Genomic DNA, 19,611 nt, shown 5'->3' with positions numbered 1-19,611 from the left:
TAAAAATATATAATAATAATAATAATAATAAACAAATTAAAATAAGTTAGAAAGTAATAAAGAACTAAAAGAAGAACTAAAACAAGAAATAAAAGTTAAGAATAAATAAGACTAAATAAACCAGGTACAGGCGGTCTGAAGGTGGTTCGATATTAAACGTTTCAAATGACTAAGTGGTAAAAATGGTAAAAGTAAATATGAAACACTTTTAAGGAGATTTAGCTTTGAGTGCACGTTCCAAAACTCAGATTATGGTCATCCGGCTTCTGGACACCAACACAAACAGCCAAATGCTGCTGTGCTGCTTTTGGCCACAAGATGATGATGAGCTGTACCAGGTGGGGAAAAAACAAAACAAAACAAAACAAAACAACACACCCCACTGACCACTGACCATTCTCAGCACAGCTGTCTGTGATGGTAGTGAGTGTACCAGACACTACTGGGTGAGTGTTTCCTAAAAAGTGGCCAGAAAGTGGCCACAGTGTTGAAAACTCTATCAACAGTGTTGTGCTTAGAATGGTCCAAACAATATCTGATCGGTGGTGGTCCTAGGGTGGTCACTTTCCATTGATGGTAGAGGGCGGCTGATAAATTGTGCAACAAATAAGCTACAATCTATAACTGTATTCCATCCATCCATTTTCTAAGCCCCTTCTCCCTCAGGGTCGTGGGGGGGCGGGTGCTGGAGCCTATCCCAGCGGTCATCGGGCAGAAGGAAGGATACACCCTGGACTCGGCAGTCCATCACAGGGCAGACAGACAGACACAGACAGTCACTCATACAGAGGTGCAATTCAGCATGTCCAATTGGCCTGACCGCATGTCTTTAGACTACGGGAGATAACCGGAGAACCCGGAGGAAACCCACGCAGACACAGGGAGAACATGCAAACTCCACACAGAGAGGACCCCAGTCACCAGGCTGGGTAATCAAACCCAGGCCCTCCTTGCTGGGAGGCGACAGTGCTACCCACCGCGCCACCCACCGAGCCACCTTGCCGCCCCTACCTGAATTCCTATACTTTTAAATATTAATAATGTACAGTGTTAAAGGAGAATTCCACTGTCCATTCAAATTTCGACATAATTCAGTAGACGAGCTGTCATTCAGAGGGGTTTGTTATGAAGTGATTTATTGTGGAGAAACTTAACAAATCTTGTTTTTCTACTGCTTCACACAAAAACAGCCATTTTATTTACTATCCAAAACCAGTGAACCTGCATGTGAGGAGTTTTTATATGTAATTGGTGATGGTAAAATAACGGTAAATCTAAGAAAAATAATCTCAAAACCTTCTAAAAATAATATTTCAGACATTGAGCTGTGTATTTATAATAATTTCACGCAATAACTCTCTGTGAGGGAGGTTTTAGAGGCCTCAGCTCTTCTACGTCTGGATCCTATCACCACCACTGTGAACAATCCTAGAATGGAATGATGGAAATGATGGCCTACATTTTGAAAAATCTATAGAATGTCCTGTAACACTGATTACCTCATGCAAAACACATCCTTCACCTAGACCTGCTGCTGAGCACTGTTCTTGAGAGTGCTGTGAAAAACAGGAGGAGATGGAAACAAACACCAGATCTCCTTGACAAAAGGACTGTGAGGTATATAGCGAAGATATGAAGAGGAAGCGGTGAAAGAAACTTGCAGAGATTAACTGTATATACCAAGTGCTGTATTATAGCAGCATTGGATTTGTTGCTCTCTGCTGGTGGAAGTATGCAATTGCAAGCAACTTGCAGAACAACATGTTCATACTATCAGATGTGCTGCACATCCTGAGTGGATTAATATAGGCCACTGATTCCCAGCCTGTGTCCACATATTTGCTCCAACCAATCCCACCACACATGGATGAAGGAGAAATGTGGACCGTCAGGGGGGCTTAATTAGGAACCACTGGTCTAAACAGCTGGGGCTGCCATTTAAAAGTGTCCTGCATGTTCAATGAGCTTCTTACAGCAGCAGGTCAATGTAGGGTGAGGAATTTAGAATAAAACCAAATTTGACCTTAGTTTACCTTGTTACTTCATATCCATGATTATATTAAACCATTATTTTTTCTATGTATTGAAATGGTTAAGATGTAAACAGAGTCACTCAGAGTGGTTTGATGTGAAATATGACATTCTAGAGAAACTTACCAGTCAGACTTGTTCACAGTGATGGTGGCAGGAACCAGATGTTTGAAGAGTTTAATGCCTCTAAAAGCTGCCTCATGGAAAGTATAACACGAAATGTTTGTGAATACACTGATGGATGTCTGAGACATATTTTCTTTAAATCATTTATAATGGAGAGTCAAAATAGTCCCCAAAGAAACTTTCTTTTTTCAAATTTATGACTATTCTACCATCAAAATTCTACCATCACCATACAAAAACAACACATGTAGGTTCACAGCATTTTGCATGAGGTAAAATTGCTGTATTTGCATCATAGACGTTGTGACCCCAAGTTCCTATAACGACCACTGTAAAGCAATCAGAGTCATTAAGTTTCTCTACATTGAACCATCTCACATTAAATACCTCTGACTGAGATTTTTTACATCTCAATGACGTCTCCACTGCTCTAGAGTCCAGTGGCAGCCCTTTACACCACTGCATTCAACGCTTTGCATTGCGCTTGGTGATATAAGGCTTGAATGCAGCTGCTCAGCCATGGAAACCCATTCCATGAAGGTCTCTACGCTGTTCTTGAGCTGATCTGAAGGCCAGATGAAGTTTTTGGAAGTCTGTAGCAATTGACTCTGCAGAAAGTTGGCGACCTCTGCACACTATGCGCCTCAGCATCCGCTGACCCCGCTCTGTCATTTTACATGATCTACCACTTCGTGGCTGAGTTGCTGTCATTCCCAATAGCTTCCACTTTGTTATAATACCACTGACCGTTGACTGTGGAATATTTAGTAGTGAGGAAATTTCACAACTGGACTTGGTTTTATACACCTGTGGCCATGGAAGTGATTGGAACACCTGAATTCAATGATTTGGATGGGTGAGTGAATACTTTTGGCAATATAGTGTAATTATTACAAGATCTTCATTCAAAATGTAAAGACTGTTGCCTCTAAAATGTTCTCATTTTTGATGACAACATCGTAAACCAGGGTAACAAATGTCACAGAAATGAAGGAGGATGCGTTATGAATTCCTGTTCATGCTGACTTTGAGAAAACAAATCATATGTAAAGCAGCTTTGATTTTTTTGGCCCACAAAGTGCTGCATGGATTATTCCTGATACTCAGTGGTATTTATTGGATTCTTCGCTGCTTTGTATTGTTGCTGAGTCTCAACCTGTCGTCCACTCTGTGACCTCACCTCCTCATACACTGACAGAGCTTCTCAATAACACTGCTAGACCTGACTGTGAGAACGTGGAGGATGGAGAAGAACTAGTCTCTGTGGAGAAGATCAAGAAGAAGTGACAGAAGTGTTTCAGAGAAAAAGATGAGGAGATGAGTGAAAAGGTTGGCACGCTGATGCCTGTCTTCAACGCTGAGAGAAAAGATGAGAAAAATGCACTGAAATACAACCCCAATTCCAATGAAGTTGGGACGTTGTGTAAAACAAATAAAAACAGAATACCATGATTTGCAAATCCTTTTCAACCTTTTTCAATTGAATACACTACAAAGACAAGATATTTAATGTTCAAACAGATAAACTTTATTGTTTTTTGCAAATATTCACTCATTTTGAAAAGTTGGGACAGGGGCAACAAAAGACTGGGAAAGTTGAGGAATGCTCAAAAAACACCTGTTTGGAACAATCCACAGGTGAACAGGTTAATTGGAAACAGGTGAGTGTCATGATTGTGTATAAAGGGGGCATCCCTGAAAGGCTGAGTTGTTCACAAGCAAGGACGGGGCAAGGTTCACCACTTTGTGAACAACTGCATTAAAAAAAATGCGGCACTGCATAAAAAACCGACATCATTCTGTAACGGATATTCCCACATGGCTCAGGAACACTTCAGAAAATCACTGTCAGTGAACTCAGTTCGTCGCTCCATCTACAAGTGCAAGTTGCCATAAAAAGCGAAAGCCATATATCAACAACACCCAGAAACGCCGCCGGCTTCTCTGGGCCCGAGCTCATCTGAAATGGACTGACGCAAAGTGGAAAAGTGTCCTGTGGTCTGACGAGTCCACATTTCAAATTGTTTTTGGAAATCCTGGACGTCGTGTCCTCCGGGCCAAAGAGGAAAGGGACTGTCTGGATTGTTATCAGCGCAAAGTTCATAAGCCAGCATCTCTGATGGTGTGGGGGTGTGTTAGTGCCCATGGCAGGGGTAACTTGCACATCTGTGAAGGCACCATTAATGCTGAAAGGTACATACAGGCTTTGGAGCAACATATGCTGCCATCCAAGCAGCGTCTTTTTCAGGGACGTCCTGCTTATTTCACATTCTGGACATGTTACAACAGCGTGGCTTTGTAGTAAAAGAGTGTGGGTACTAGACTGGCCTGCCTGCAGTCCAGACCTGTCTCCCATTGAAAATGTGTGGCACATTATGAAGCGCAAAATATGACAATGGAGACCCCGGAGTGCTGAGCAACTGAAGTTGTACATCAAGCAAGAATGGGAAAGAATTCCATCTACAAAGCTTCAGCAATTAGTGTCCTCAGTTCCCAAACACTTATTGAGTGTTGTTAAAAGGAAAGGTGATGTAACGCAGTGGTAAACATGCCTCTGTCCCAACTTCTTTGGAACGTGTTGCAGGCATCAAATTCAAAATGAATGAATATTTGCAAAAAACAATAAAGTTTATCTGTTTGAACATTAAATATCTTGTCTTTGTAGTGTATTCAATTGAATATAGGTTGAAAAGGATTTGCAAATCATGGTATTCTGTTTTTATTTGTTTTACACAACGTCCCAACTTCATTGGAATTGGGGTTGTATGCTATGAGTGAATTCAGCAACTTTTAAAGAGGAATTCAACAGTTTTTGTCAACAATTTGTAATAATTCAGTCATTGAGATACACACCAATCAGGCATAACATTATGACCACCTCCTTGTTTCTAACCTCATTGTCCATTTTATCAAGCCCACTTACTGTATAGGTGCACTTCGTAGTTCTACAGTTACAGACTGTAGTCCATCTGTTTCTCTGATACTTTGCCCCCTTTTACCCTGTTCTTCAGTGGTCATGGACCCTCACAGAGCAGGAACTATTTGAGTGGTGGATCATTTTCAGCAGAGCAGTAACACTGATGTGGTGGTGGTGTGTTAGTGTGTGTGTTGTGCTGGTTTGACTGGATCAGACACAGCAGTGCTGCGAGATTTTAAACACTGTGTCCACTCAGTGTCCACTGTATTAGACACTCTTACCTTGTCAGTCCACCTTGTAGATGTAAAGTCAGAGACGATAGCTCATCTGCTGCTGCACAGTTTGTGTTGGTCATCCTCTAGTCCTTCATCAGTGGTCACAGGACGCTGTCCACAGGACACTGTTGGCTGGATATTTTTGGTTGGTGGATTATTCTCAGTCCAGCAGTGACACTGAGGTGTTTAAAAAAAATCACTAAATCACTAAAAAATAGTGATAAATCACTCAAGTTTTCTTTGGGTCTGTTTTGCCTCACAACATCCTCCAAGCACCTCTGTGTTTGAGGTCAAAACCTTTACAACTATGTTTCAGACTTTGTATTCATAACCATGCCATATAATAAGTTTCTGTGAGGGAGCTCTTAGAGGCATAAAGGTCTTCATTTGTCTGGTTTCTATAAGCTTCGTAAACAATTTTACTTCAGTATGTTTCTCTACAATAAACCTTTTCACAGCAAACCTCTCTGAATCACTTTGTTTACACCTTAACGCTTGAATTGTGCAGAACCTTTTTGAAAACTCACTGATGAATGCATTCTCCTCTTAACCTTCAGTGAATGTGCACTGTCTGCTTCGTCTCAGCCTCACCTTCTTCCTCGAAACCAGACGGTCAGAAATAAGGACCCGTTTGAAAACCATGCTTTAGCTCTGGAAGAGGCTCATATGGCAGCTGAAAGAGATGAAGTAGCTGGATGATGGACAAAATGAGACCTTCAGTATAAAACTAATAAGCATTGCAAGAAAAAAAACCCTCACAAATTGCTTTTCCTATTTTCTGACTTTGATCTTTCATTCAAAATATTAACAAACATCTAACCTTTTTACGAAGAACAACGATCCTCTCACCAGAAAATATTTTCCCCAAATCTGTGCGTGCCACAATTATTGGCAGCCCGTCCTTCAATACTTTGTATATCTTTCCTTTGCAAGGATAACAGCTCCGAGAACCTCTCTAGACCCTTCAGATTGTGAGCTCCACACTATGGACTCTCTTCAGCTCATCCCACAGGTTTTCGATGGGGTTTAGTTCAGAGTGGTGGCGTGACTACGGTGAAACATTAATTCTATGGTCATTAAACCATTTTTGTGTTGATTTTGAGACATGCTTTGGATCAATGTCCTGCTGGAAGATCTAAACCATGGCCCAGTTTAAGCTGCCTGGCTGAGGCAGTCAGGTTTAGATGTTATTTCGGGTGGTACTTGATGGAGTCAGGTATACCACGTATCTGAATAAACTGCCCAAGGTCTTTGAAAAAACAACAGCCCCACGACATCACAGATCTACCACCATACTTCACAGTGAAGATGAGGTATTTTTCCATGACCATCTTTGTATCCAGGCCAAACTCACCTCTGGTGTTTGTTGCCTAAATCCTCTATTTTGGCTACAAACTTCTCATCTGACTATCGAATGCGGTCCCACTGAAACTTCCAGGCCTCCTTTAACAGCAGAACTGCTGTTTTGTCTTGTTTGTATCTACAGTAGCATGAATTCATTGTGCCGTGTGAGTGATGGAGCACTGCTTCAAGTTAGCCAGCTGCTAAAAACAGCTAGCTTGGGAAGGTAGCGTTCTCTACTTTCCAATAACACTAAAATACGACTCTGAGCTCTGAAACAGTGCTGTAGTTGTGAGGAGCAGACTTGATGTAATGGTGCAGAAGCTTGTTAGGATGATAGGAAAGAGGCGAGTTCACTGTATTAACAGTAGAGTTACACCACTTCTCATTCGCACTTGGTCACAGGAGAACAGATTGCTGATTGCTCCACTCAGACAGGGAATTTATAACTATGTCTCAGACGTTGTATACAAGTATATTTGGTGACTCATAAATGACTTTCTTTACATTTCCAAGACTGAATTATCTTGAATTTTTAAATATCACCTTTAAATTGTCCTAATTTGTTTAAAAACTGTTTAAAGTACAAAAACCATGTACTTGAGCTAAAGTAGAGATACCCAAGGTAAAATATTACTCTAGTAAAAGTAGAGGTTCCTCCCTTTAGACCTCCACTTGAGGAAAAGTACAAAAGTATTTGCCTTCAAATGCACTTAAGTATCAAATGTAAAAGTACTCAAAGATTCATTAACTTAATTCAACTTAAATACAAGTTTAATAAAAACTGGCTTTAAACTCAGGATCACAAATGAGCTTGCTTTACTATATTGATCTGTAGGCCTCTGTTCATAAACATAAACCAGCCCAAACTAATTTACTATACAATGAAAGTGTTTGTATAAATTCAGAAAAAAGACGCGTCAGTCACGACTGCATATGTGGACATGTTTTTACAGGGTGAGTCAAAAGTCACAGGACAGGTTTTTTTTTTTATTATCGACTTTTATCTCTGGGGTCATCTCAAACAAATTGTGTATGCTGAGAAACCTTCAGCACCGCATCGTGGAGGCTTGTGACAGCATAAAAAAATAAATAAAATAAAACTGTGTTTTTCGGTTAAAATGCTGCCCAACAACAGAGCTGCCTTTGAAGGCAGTGACTAGTTAGGCAGCTGCCTTCAGGATGGAACGCACTAATAGTCTCAGACAGAGAACAACAAACAACGCGGCATCTAGGTATGTATATCTATTGCCTTGCCATAGGAATAAGCAGGGCTAACGGTTAGCTCTACCTCAGCTCACATCTACACTCTCTCGCTTCTGAGCTCTGACTACCTAGTTCCTCGTGTTGTACAGCAGGGCTGCAACAAACGCCTAATCCGATGGTCGAATAGTCGGTCGATTACTGAAACGGGTAGTCGATTATTCGGATTATGAATCACTGAATTTGTATGTCTCTATTAGCTTTTAAATTTAGCTTGAGGTTGTTTAATGCATTTGCTGACTAACAATGAAGACAAAGATGAATACCATTCAGGAATTCACTGTTTTAACGAACTTTCCTGATAACACAAAAGACATAAAAGTAAAACTCCAATGTATTTTTCACGTAGAGAAAATGCGTAACCAAGCATGTGTAGAGTAGCAGCAAATCTAAATGTAAAGGTTAAAAACGTACCAGTGCAGTCTGCGCTCTGCTCATTCTGCTGTCGGTCTACATCTAAAGTTCACAGTCGCAGGTCTTCAGTGAAACGGAGGAAGGTCGGCGTCCCTCCGTGCCCCTCTGAGAGCAGATATTCCACAGCTCTGGTGGAGCAGCTGGGAATGTGGCGAACGTTTGTGGAAAACTTGTTCTCTATAAAGTCTTACAGTTGAACGATTTTGTGGAACTACCTCCTCAAACTGTTAGCGAGAGGAGCCAAACTGTTAGCGGGAGAGCAGAAGCCTGTTTGTAACCGCTCGCCTGTGTCCGCCGAGTTTGAACACACCGGCGGCCTCGACGCGGAGACGGCGGTGCAGTGTTTAAAAGTGTAGGTTAGGCGTTATCTGGAAAGTCAACAGGGTCCCTGTGAATAATAGTTGCTTGTTTCTCTGTTCAAACTCCATTACCGACTCCAGAGAACCTGCATTTACAAATGTTACAGCTCGGCTCAACGTGGAGTAGGGCGGATTTTAGCATTAACGTTAGCGAACTAGCTCGTTAGCACAACTACCGCCGCGTCCCAAACCACACACTTCTGCACTTCACACACGACACTAATGAGTGCACCTCTAATGGGCGCTGTTTTTACACACTATTTAGTGTGCTAGTAGGTTTGGGACGCAGCGAGGTTAATCTTCATCCAGTGAACCGACTAGATTCTTCTTCAGATGCCTGCTAAAGTCGGCTTAACAAACACCACGACTACAACCTTTTTTCCTGAGATTACACACATTTGAGGATTTTGTCCTTGAGGCAGTCATCGCGCTGCTGTTAACTCTCCAGTGAGCGGTAATGTCTAACCAACTAATCGCCTAAATTACTTGTCAACTAATTTGGTCGTCGATTTTAGTCGCCTAAGTCGAACAATCGTTGCACCCCTATTATACAGGCATAAACGCCGAACAAAGCGGTTAGTCCACGTTCACAATAAGAGTCTTTATAGAATAAAGTCAGAGAAATAAATGATGGAACATACGTACACAAACATACAGCTAACATACAGAACATTGTTATGAACATGTTACAATATTAATTCAGTTGTCTCTGCCCCTGCCTGGTGCCAGGCCCAACAGATGCAGCTTCAGGCTCAGCAGCCCTGTCTCCCCATCCCCAGACCCCTGCCAGTGAACCTGTCTCCAACTGAAGAAAGAGGTGAGCAGCATTGTGTTGTGTGACATGGCAGTTGGCATGAATGCTGGGGGTCTGTGCAAATTTCTTTTCTTAAATTAATATTTATTTTAGGTTCATTAACTTTAAGGTAATTTTCTATTCAATGATTTTATTTTTTACCATTAAAATTGCATCTAAAAAGATGGCCTTTAGCACATTTCTGTGCTAAAATAAAGTATACACTATATTGCCAAAAGTATTCGGTCATCTGCTTTCACACGCATATGAACTTGAGTGACATCCCATTCTCAATCCATAAGGTTTAATATGATGTCGGCACATGCTTTGCACAGCTTCAAATCTGGGAAGTCTGGGAAGGCTTTCCACAAGGGTTAGGAATGTGTTTATGGGAATTTTTGACCATTCTTCCAGAAGTGCATTTGTGAGGTCAGACACTGATGTGGGATGAGAAGGCCTGGCTCGCAGTCTCCACTTTAATTCATCTCAAAGATATTCTGTTGGGTTGAGGTCAGGACTCTGTGCAGGCCAGTCAAGTTCTTTCACACCAAACTCGCTCATCCATGTCTTTATGGCCCTTGCTTTGTGGACTGGTGCGCAGTCATGTTGGAACAGTAAGGGGCCGTCCCCAAACTGTTCCCACAAAGTTGGGAGCATGAAATTGTCCAAAATCTCTTGGTGCTGAAGCATTAAGAGTTCCTTTCACTTAAACTATGTGGCCGAGCCCAACTCCTGAAAAACAACACCACACCATAATCCCCCCTCCACCAAACTTTACAGTTGGCACATTGCAGTAAGACGAGTACCGTTCTCCTGGCAACCGGCAAATCCAGACTCATCCATCAGATTGCCAGATGGAGAAGTGTGATTTGCCACTCCAGAGAACATGTCTCCACTGCTCAGTGGCGGCACTTTACACCACTGCATTCGATGCTTTGCATTGTGCTTGGTGATGTAAGGCTTGGGTGCAGCTGCTCGGCCTTGGAAACTCATTCCATGAAGCTCTCTATGCTGTTCTTGAGCTATTCTGAGCTCTGTCATTTTATGTGGCCTACCACTTCGTGGCTGAGTTGCTGTTGTTCCCAGTCACTTCCAGCTTGTTATAATACCACTGACAGTTGACTGTGGAATATTTAGTAGTGAGGAAATTTCATGACTGCACTTGTTACACAGGTGGCATCCTATCACGGTACCATGGAATTCACTGAGCTCCTGAGAGCGACCCTTTCTTTTCCAAATGTTTGTATAAGCCTAGGTGCTTGGTTTCCTGTGGCCATAGAAGTGATTGGAACATTTATTTGGATGGGTGACTGAATACTTTTGGAAATATAGTGTATCAGTGAATTTCACTCTATGCAGAATGTTGCATGCATGTCTGCACAGCGTTATATTATCAGGGCTGGCATGGCCTGTGGTTGTGGGGCCCAGTGTGATATTTTTTCATAGGGCCCAAAATCCCTGGTGGTGCCCTTGCACTCTCCTTCTGAAGTGTGACATATTTGTGAGTGAAATGTGGGCATGGAGGGTCTCTGAAAGAGTGTTTAGTCTTTGTGATCGGTGAGAGTGGTGAAACCACTTGTTGATTAATATTAGTTTTTCAAAAAGCAGAAGACATTTTACCAGCAGGGCAAAATTCACAAGACTTTGATGAAGGAATGTAGTCTTATTTGAGTGTATGATATGATGAATCATGCTGTTTAAAACGTCTGCACTATTTAGTCATTCAGAATGGTTTGCTACACAAATATAGCCATTTTGTTTAGTGTTCAAAAGCACCAGTGAACCTAAACATGTCCTTTGAGTTTTTATATGTAATGTTGATGATGATAAATAGTGGAAAATCTGCTTTATTTGCTATTTTTGCCTTGCATATTCCTCTCCACCACGAATGCATCTAATAAATATGTTAAGGCTTAAATGCTTAAACTGTTTTTAAAGCAATGTCTGAGGTACCTTACGCTTTAGCAGCAGTACACTTTTCATGTTTGGTTCCTATCTCCATCACTGTGAATAATTCTGGCTGGGAAGTTTCTCTAGAATGTCTTGTATCACATTAAATCACTCTGTATTGTTTTGTCTGATTTTAACCATTTAAATATGCAGTTATGAAAAGTCTGAGAAATTCCACTTTGATATAATATAATCAGGGTCATGAACTAACATGGAAATATAGAATTCAGATTTACTTAAAATGAAAAATGTAGTATAACTGTGTCAGTAACGGAAACAATGCGCTGCTGTGAGCCACGAAAGTTTGTCCAGGTAGGAACGCTACTGCAGTTCCAGAGGCTTAGTCCTCCTGCAGTTAATTCACAGTTAATTTTAAGATTATTTTATTGTTTCTTAAAGCTTTAAATGTGGTAGCTCCTGCTACTGTGTTCTTCACTAAATGCCTACTGATACTAGTTAGATTTAGAATCACCTCATGGAACTGGCTTGTACGTCACTCACTCTGTCACTGAGTCACTCACTCAGTCAATAAATCACTCACTCACTCACTGAATCAGTCATTCACTCACTCAGTCAATCAATCAGTCAGTCAGTCACTCACTCATTCATTCACTCACTCAGTCAATAAATCACTCACTCACTGAATCAGTCACTCATTCACTCAGTCAGTCAGTCAGTCAGTCACTCACTCACTCATTCACTGAATCAGTCACTCACTCGCTTAGTCAATCAGTCACTCAGTCAATAAATCACTCACTCATTCAATCTATGAGCCACTCACTCACTCACTCACTCACTCACTCACTCACTCACTCACTCACTCACTCACTCACTCCTTTACTTACTTTACTTTTCAGTCAATAAATCACACTCACTTAATCAGTCAGTCACTCACTCAGTCACTCACTCAGTCACTCACTCAGTCACTCACTCAGTCACTCACTCAGTCAGTCACTCAGTCAGTCACTCGGTCAATAAATCACTCACTCACTGAATCAGTCAGTCACTCACTCACTCACTCACTGAATCAGTCACTCCTTTACTCACTCAATCAGTCACTCTCTCAATCACTCACTCAGTAAGGTAATCAGTTAGCCAGTCAGTCAGTTAGCCACTCACTCATTCACTCACTCAATCATTTACTCAGTCACTCACTCATTGACCGTCTCAGTCAGTCAGTCACTCACTCATTCATTCACTCACTTGCTCATTCACTCAGCCACTCACTCATTCAATCAGTCATTCACTATCATTCACTTGCTCTCTGTCACTCATTTACTCACTCACTCACTCACTCACTCACTCACTTACTCACTCACTCGCTCACTCCTTTAGTCATTCATTCACTCTGTCACTTACTCAGTAGTTACTGAACTGTCACTTTAGTAGTAAAATTCATAGTAGTTTCTGGATAAAGGAGCAGTAAAACTCCAGCAGCACTGCTGTGTCTGATCCACTCATACCAGCACAACACACACTAACACACCACCACCTCATCAGTGTCAGTCCATTGACCATCCAAATAATACCTGCTCTGTGATGGTCCTACAGGGGCGCCCGACCATTGAAGAACAGGGTGAAAGGAAAAGAACAGATTACAGTCTGTAATTGTAGAAGTGGAAAGTACCTATATGGTAAGTGAAGCTGGTATGTGTCTGTCTGTCAGTGGACCCAGTACATAATTTGATGTCTTATCCAAATACAAAAAGGCCTTCAGTGATCAAAAAATACCTACGTAATTTCCTTGTTCTGTGTCATACGAGTTAGTGCTTCTTCAAAGCCCAACGGTTAAAATGCATTATTATTGTAGATTGGTATTAAATTGTGTAAGCAGAGTTATGGAAGATCTAATAAAGACCTGAGGTGGGGGTTCACCATGGGCTCCTGTACAGTTGCTGCACCTTCACTGTTTTGTAAGTCCGGACTGAAAAGAACTGAGAAATACTGAAGCCTTTGTCTGGACTTCTCTGCTCTAGTCACAGTCATACAGCACATTAAGATTAAAAAGATGAATGCAGCGTTTTCTTTAACTGTCTGACATTCTGAATCAGCAGAAACACACACACACACACACACACACACACACACACACACACACACACACACACACACACACACACACACCTGAGCATCAAACAGAACTTATTCCATTATTGTACTCTGTGGTTTTTGAATGTGAACATTTTTTGACCTGTTACTGCCCTCTAGTGGCTGTTATTATGGTTGAGCCAGACCTTGGACAGAGTGTGAACACAAACCATTTACAGCATTTCTGCCACCAAGTGGCCATTTAAAAAATTACCACTGAGGTCCCACCAAGAGTACAGACACAGATGATCACGCAAACCACACTATAACTTATAGTTATATATATAGTTAATATAAACGGCAATAGTTCAGCTGGACATCAAATATATTTTGTACAGATTTCTCCAAATGTATTTGATCAGCCAGGGCATGTTTGCTGTCCGCAGTTTGCTTCTTTAGTTTTGCACTCAAATATTTTATGCCCAAAGTTAAAACTTATGTATTTTAATTAATTTTAATTAATGTATTTTTAATTAAAAATTTAATCAATTTTTCATTCAGTTTAAAAACATAAATCCAAAGTAACAAATGGTGTTATAGTTTGTTTCTCCATCGTGATCAATAAATATTAATAAAAATAAATATTGAATAAATTCAATAATTGAATTAATTAAATAACGATTAAATTGGAAGTTCTTGTAGGATTTATGCAATTCTTGTACATAACACTTATGGTCATGCTGGCCATCACGCCAGTTAGCAGCTCAGCTATCACTCACTTCATGGCCTCGCCTCACAGCGAGGAGGGCCTGGGTTCGATTCCCCTGCCTCTCTGTGTGGAGTTTGCATGTTCTCCCAGTGTCTGCGTGGGTTTCCTCCGGGTTCTCCGGTTATCTCCCGTAGTCTAAAGACATGCAGTCAGGCCAATTGGACATGCTGAATTGCCCCTGGGTGTGAGTGACTGTCTGTGTCTGTCTGTCTGGCCTGCGATGGACTGGCGACCTGTCCAGGGTGTATCCTGCCTTCTGCCCGATGACCGCTGGGATAGGCTCCAGCACCCCCCCATGACCCTGAGGGAGAAGCGGCTTAGAAAATGGATGGATGGAAGGCCGTAAGTAATTGTTTTGAGTGTGGAGCTATGAGTGTAATGGATTTAACATGTAACGGAGGCTTATAGCTGCCAGTTAACATTGTGTAATTCATCACACATGTGCCTCAAACCTCATTAGGTGGTCGAGTCATTTCAAATAGACTTGCTTACATGGTTTCTGACACTGAATGGCACACTGCTCTGCAAAAATCGGTAACGTGGCGAGTGAAATGATCTTGAATCTAGTCAAATACATCTAAGATTGTTTTGATGTTTATTATAGGATTATTTTACTGATTTCTAGACAATTTGATTTGTTTTAGATTTTTAGTAAGTTGAATGATCTCACTATATTGGCCGATAATTAGCTTGAAGCACGCCAAATTATTTGATACACTCCTGGAAATAAAGGTAGCAAACAGTTACTGGGGCACTGCCCCTCTTGTCACTGGTACATCTCAGTACCTTTAGTCAGGGAACATAACTGTACCATAATCCATTGAAATGACATTATAGTTGTACTGACTCCACACCCCGTCCCGTCTCCAGGCTTTTTTATTTCATTGGTCTGTTTTAAAACATTAGGATATGAAAAGAAGGACTTTTCAGCTGGAAAAAACTTGTTTAAGGAACACAGTTGGACCTTAAAACCACGGTTGTACCTTTGAGGGAACGTTTACATTGTTTGTGCCAGAAATGTACCTTTATTTCTAACAGTGTATACTGAGATAAGGACGCAGGGGTTGTGATGTCTATAAAGCAAATACAGTCATTTCATTTACTATTTACAACCAATAGTAAACTTATGTCATTTATTTATAGTGGTAAATCTAAAAAAATGTTATTTTGACTTACAACACCTCTGCATCATTAATGGATTTTGAAAAATGTTTTTTTCGTTTAGTCCAAATGGCCTCAATCACACTAGTTCGATTGAGGTGTAGACATGGAAGTGTTCTACTCCGCAATTAATTGAGCAATTAGTCGGAATATTAACGGATTATCGGGCTGCATGTACATGTGGCTAATGACTGTCTAAATTATACAGGGTGAGTCAAAAGTCACAGGACAAGTTTCATTTTATTTTTTATTTTATTTTATTATCGACTTTTATCTCTGGGGTCATCTCAAACAAATTGTTTATGCTGAGAAAATCCGCAACAAACACTGCCTTCAGCGCCGCATCGTGGAGGTAGCTCTCTCAGCATCCTGGATCCAGGGCTGTGTCTCACCACATGGTATTTCTTGGTTAGCCAGCAAACCTTAAGCTCAGTATGATCTGAACCTGGTGACAGAGAAGACAGCGCTCCTATTGGCTGTTATAAATGCTTTACTTTCTCCATATTGTAGTGGCTGCCACTTACTCTGGTACTGAGAAAGGGAGCTACACGGTGAGCCCCACCCCCCTCCTAAAACAGACAGTTATAGTTGTTGTATTGCTGTCATTGTTGTTTGGTCGTTCTGATATTTGTATGTTCTATGTGACTTAGGGTATCTGAGGCATGGGGTCACCGTGTGGTGGGAATTTTGGTGACCTCCCCCATGAGTTTAGGAAGTGGCTTATTCTGCTGTTTCTTTGTTGCAAGAGCACAGTAATGGCTTAATGTTAACACCAAAAGCAAATTTGTCTTCAAGCTTTTTCTCCACATCTTCCCTTTTTCTTTTACATTTTTTGTCTCCAGATGCATGCATTCTTTTTTAAGGCATGATTAGCCAGTTGTTTTTCCCTCTCACTCAAGCATCTTAGACAGCATAAGGGTTCAGTAATAAGCCCTACGTTGTCAGGGGGCCACCTGGCTGCCACGGAGCCCTAAGCAGCTGCTTATGTTGCTTATTAGGTAGAGCCTGCACAACCTTCAAGGTCAGTAAACATATACTATTGACTGCGTTGGACGCATAAAGCCAGGGCAGGTGTGATCACAAAATGAAAGGCCACAGATTACTCAAATGAGAAGACTTTTTGCTGAGCCAAGCCCGTCTGTGTTAAGAACGCATGTTAAAAATGAAACTATTAGTCCTCATGGCTGATCTCCCCCAAGCAAACGCTGAACAAAAGAACAATCTGCCGAGCGGCGCCTCCCCTGAAACAATTAACCCGACAGGCAACGATAATTATCATCATACAACCAAACAGCAAGGCAAACAGCAGGGCCCGCGCCTCTCCCTCATTAAAGGTGCAACGTGGAGGCCGCTGCGTGAATTATGCATTCTCTAGCACATGGTGTTAATTAGAAACCCCTTTGATTAACATAAGCAGGAGCAGTTCATCGACAGTAGTTTTTTGTTTGAGGTGGAGAGGTGGTGCGTTTACTAGACATGTCTTTTTTTTCCTCTTCTGGTTATTACAGGAAGAAGGCAATTCTGCGTTTATTTGTTGTCCATGTTTGACATCTAAACTCTAACATTATAACTGCAAATAGCATGTTGCATTTTCATTCCTTTCGAGAACTCTGGGAAACTTCTGTACCACTCTTGTGCACAGATTTCTGTAATAACAATTTGTTTACAAAGAGACAAATTAAAGTAGACTACACTCTGTGGTCACTTAATTAGTCACACTATTCTAATGCAGAGAGATGTAAAAACATGTACTGCTCACTTGAGCCACTTGTGGCCAGAATTATAGAAAGGTATTTATTATATATACTTTGTATTTACAATTAACAAGCATTCTTCAGAACCAAAACCCAGTCAAGTGTGCTTTTAAACGGAAATAATTAAAAACTAATAAATTGATGAGAGAACACACAGTTGTACACATTTAGCAATTTATCTGCTTTTCGCTTTACAGAGAATAAATAATCCACACCAGCAGGAATTCACAGATACATGTGTCTGCTTACTTGTCCTGCAATTATGAGGATACTGACACCAAAGTCCAGAATATTAGCATAGCAACTGCTTAAATGACTTAACAACTGCTTGTAAGTTTGTAGCACTATATAAACATAATAGACGAATACTATCAACAACCTGGTAATTACCTGACATACCACAGTAGCCACCTAGCAGCACCGGCAATCACCTGGAACACCATAGCAACCTCCCAGCAACACTCAGGGAACTGCCTGGAGTATCAAAGCAACCACCTGAGATATCGTAGCAACTAGTTAGCAACATCAGTGCAACCAAAAGCGATCCCATAGGAACTAGTTACTCCCAGCAAACCTCTGGCAGCTACCGAACAACACAATAGCAATCCCAGGGAGTTCCTTAAGCTGTGAAATCTGTATTTTCTTCAGGAAAGGTGTTTTTCTTGTTTAATATGTGAAGCGATTGACTCTGCAGAAAGTTGGCGACCTCTGCTCTCTATGCCCCTCAGCATCCGCTGACCCCACTCTGTCATTTTACCTGGCCGACCACTTCGTGGCTGAGTTGCTGTCATTCCCAATCACGTCCACTTTGTTATAATACCTCTGACAGCTGACTGTGGAATATTTAGTAGTGAGAATTTCACGACTGGACTTGTTGCCCAGGTGGCGTCCGATCACGGTACCACACTGGAGAGCGACCCATTCTTTCACTAATGTCTGTAGAAGCAGTCTGCAGACCTAGCGGCTTGGTTTTATACATCTGTGGCCATGGAAGAGACTGGAACATCTGAAATCAATGATTTGGAGGGGTGAGTGAATACCTTTGGAAATATAGTGTATATCCTATGTGCCTCCCACCCAATGAGTGCTGGGGTTGGCTCCAGTTCCCCCCCAGAGGATAATTGGCTTAGAAAATGTGTGTAGGTGTGTGGGTGTGTGTGTGTGTGTGTGTGTGTGTGTATTCATTAAATCTTTGGATGTTTAAAAAGCATGAAATATTGTGCTAATTATCTTTAGAAAATGTGAAAAAGTAGTTGTTTTGTTATCAGTGGTGAATATTTGAATGTGGGAACATTCTGCTTGACTCAGAGGTTTTTAAAAGGGGATAAAAGCTAAACGAAATGTCCAAATGTCCTCAAGGGCCACAGGCTCTTCATTTTCAGTGGCCAAAATGAAACTGTCACATTGCCCAGTAGGCAATGGCAATGCCCAAATAGGCTGTAGCATTTATACAATGCTTGATTGGTATTATAGGGCCCGAAATGAGGAAGAAAATACTTCGCCACCAGCTGCTTGAAGTGTTGATGCAAGGCAAGTTGGGACCATGGATTCATGCTGTTTATTGTTTATGCAATATTCTGTTGAGAAGAAATCTAGATTCATCAATCCTGGCAACATTTTTCCAATCTTTAACTGTCCAGTTTGGGTGAGCCTGTGCCCAGTGTACTCTCAAACAGCTATTCTTGGCTCACAGAATTGGAACCTGAATTTCTCTTGGGTTTCTGCTGTTGTAGCCCATCCACACCAGTGTTCAACATGTTTGCTTTTCTGTTCACCATTGTTGTAAAGATTAGTTATTGGAGTTAATGAAGCCTTTCTGTTAACTTGAACATGTTCGGCCATTCTCCTCTGACCTCTCTTATCAACATTCCCATCAACAGGACTCTTGCTTAGTTCTTTATACTGCATGTAAATACTGTATGTATGATAGAAACAATAACTTTTCATCAAATTCAAATCCCAATAAAATATCTCATCTGCCACCTATGACGACAAATATGGTGCTGGTTGAAAGTTTAGACTCTGCACATTCCACAGAATTTCTCTGAGTGAGAAATAATTGAACAAAATGTAAGAAGAGTTGTTTGAAGAAGATTGTGCATTGTGAGGGACCCTGGACCGTTAATGAACAACAATAGTTAAAAATTCATGGAAAACATGTTAGAATATACATCAGCATGCAAATGCATGTAAATTAGCAGTATGACACGGACGATATGCGGCTCGTTCATAATGGGCACTTCATTATGTATGCCATGTTTGTCATGATTGCATGGCCTCATGGGAAAGGTAGTCTCAAGTGTATTGCGATATGGGTCATCATCATGGAGGAATTTTCTTCAGTAAGGGACACTGGAATCTGGAATTTAAATGAATTTCCCTGATTTTTCAAAATTTCTGCATAATTCAAGTGTTGGGATGTAAACAGTA

General features: G+C 41.1%; 1 long non-coding RNA gene across 1 annotated transcript; it reads left to right on the top strand.

Moving 5' to 3' along the window:
- Nucleotides 1-9,052: 9,052 nt before the first annotated feature.
- On the top strand, nt 9,053-13,061 carry LOC108430003. Its single transcript, XR_001858050.1, has 3 exons — nt 9,053-9,180; nt 9,456-9,543; nt 13,021-13,061. It is a non-coding gene; the product is annotated as an uncharacterized LOC108430003 (long non-coding RNA).
- The last annotated feature ends 6,550 nt before the right edge of the window (nt 13,062-19,611 follow it).

Source organism: Pygocentrus nattereri, chromosome 30 (assembly GCF_015220715.1).
Source record: "Pygocentrus nattereri isolate fPygNat1 chromosome 30, fPygNat1.pri, whole genome shotgun sequence".
Classification (NCBI taxonomy): Eukaryota; Metazoa; Chordata; class Actinopteri; order Characiformes; family Serrasalmidae; genus Pygocentrus; species Pygocentrus nattereri.
Note: the sequence above shows the minus strand (reverse complement) of the source record. Positions and strands in the feature narration are given on the sequence as shown.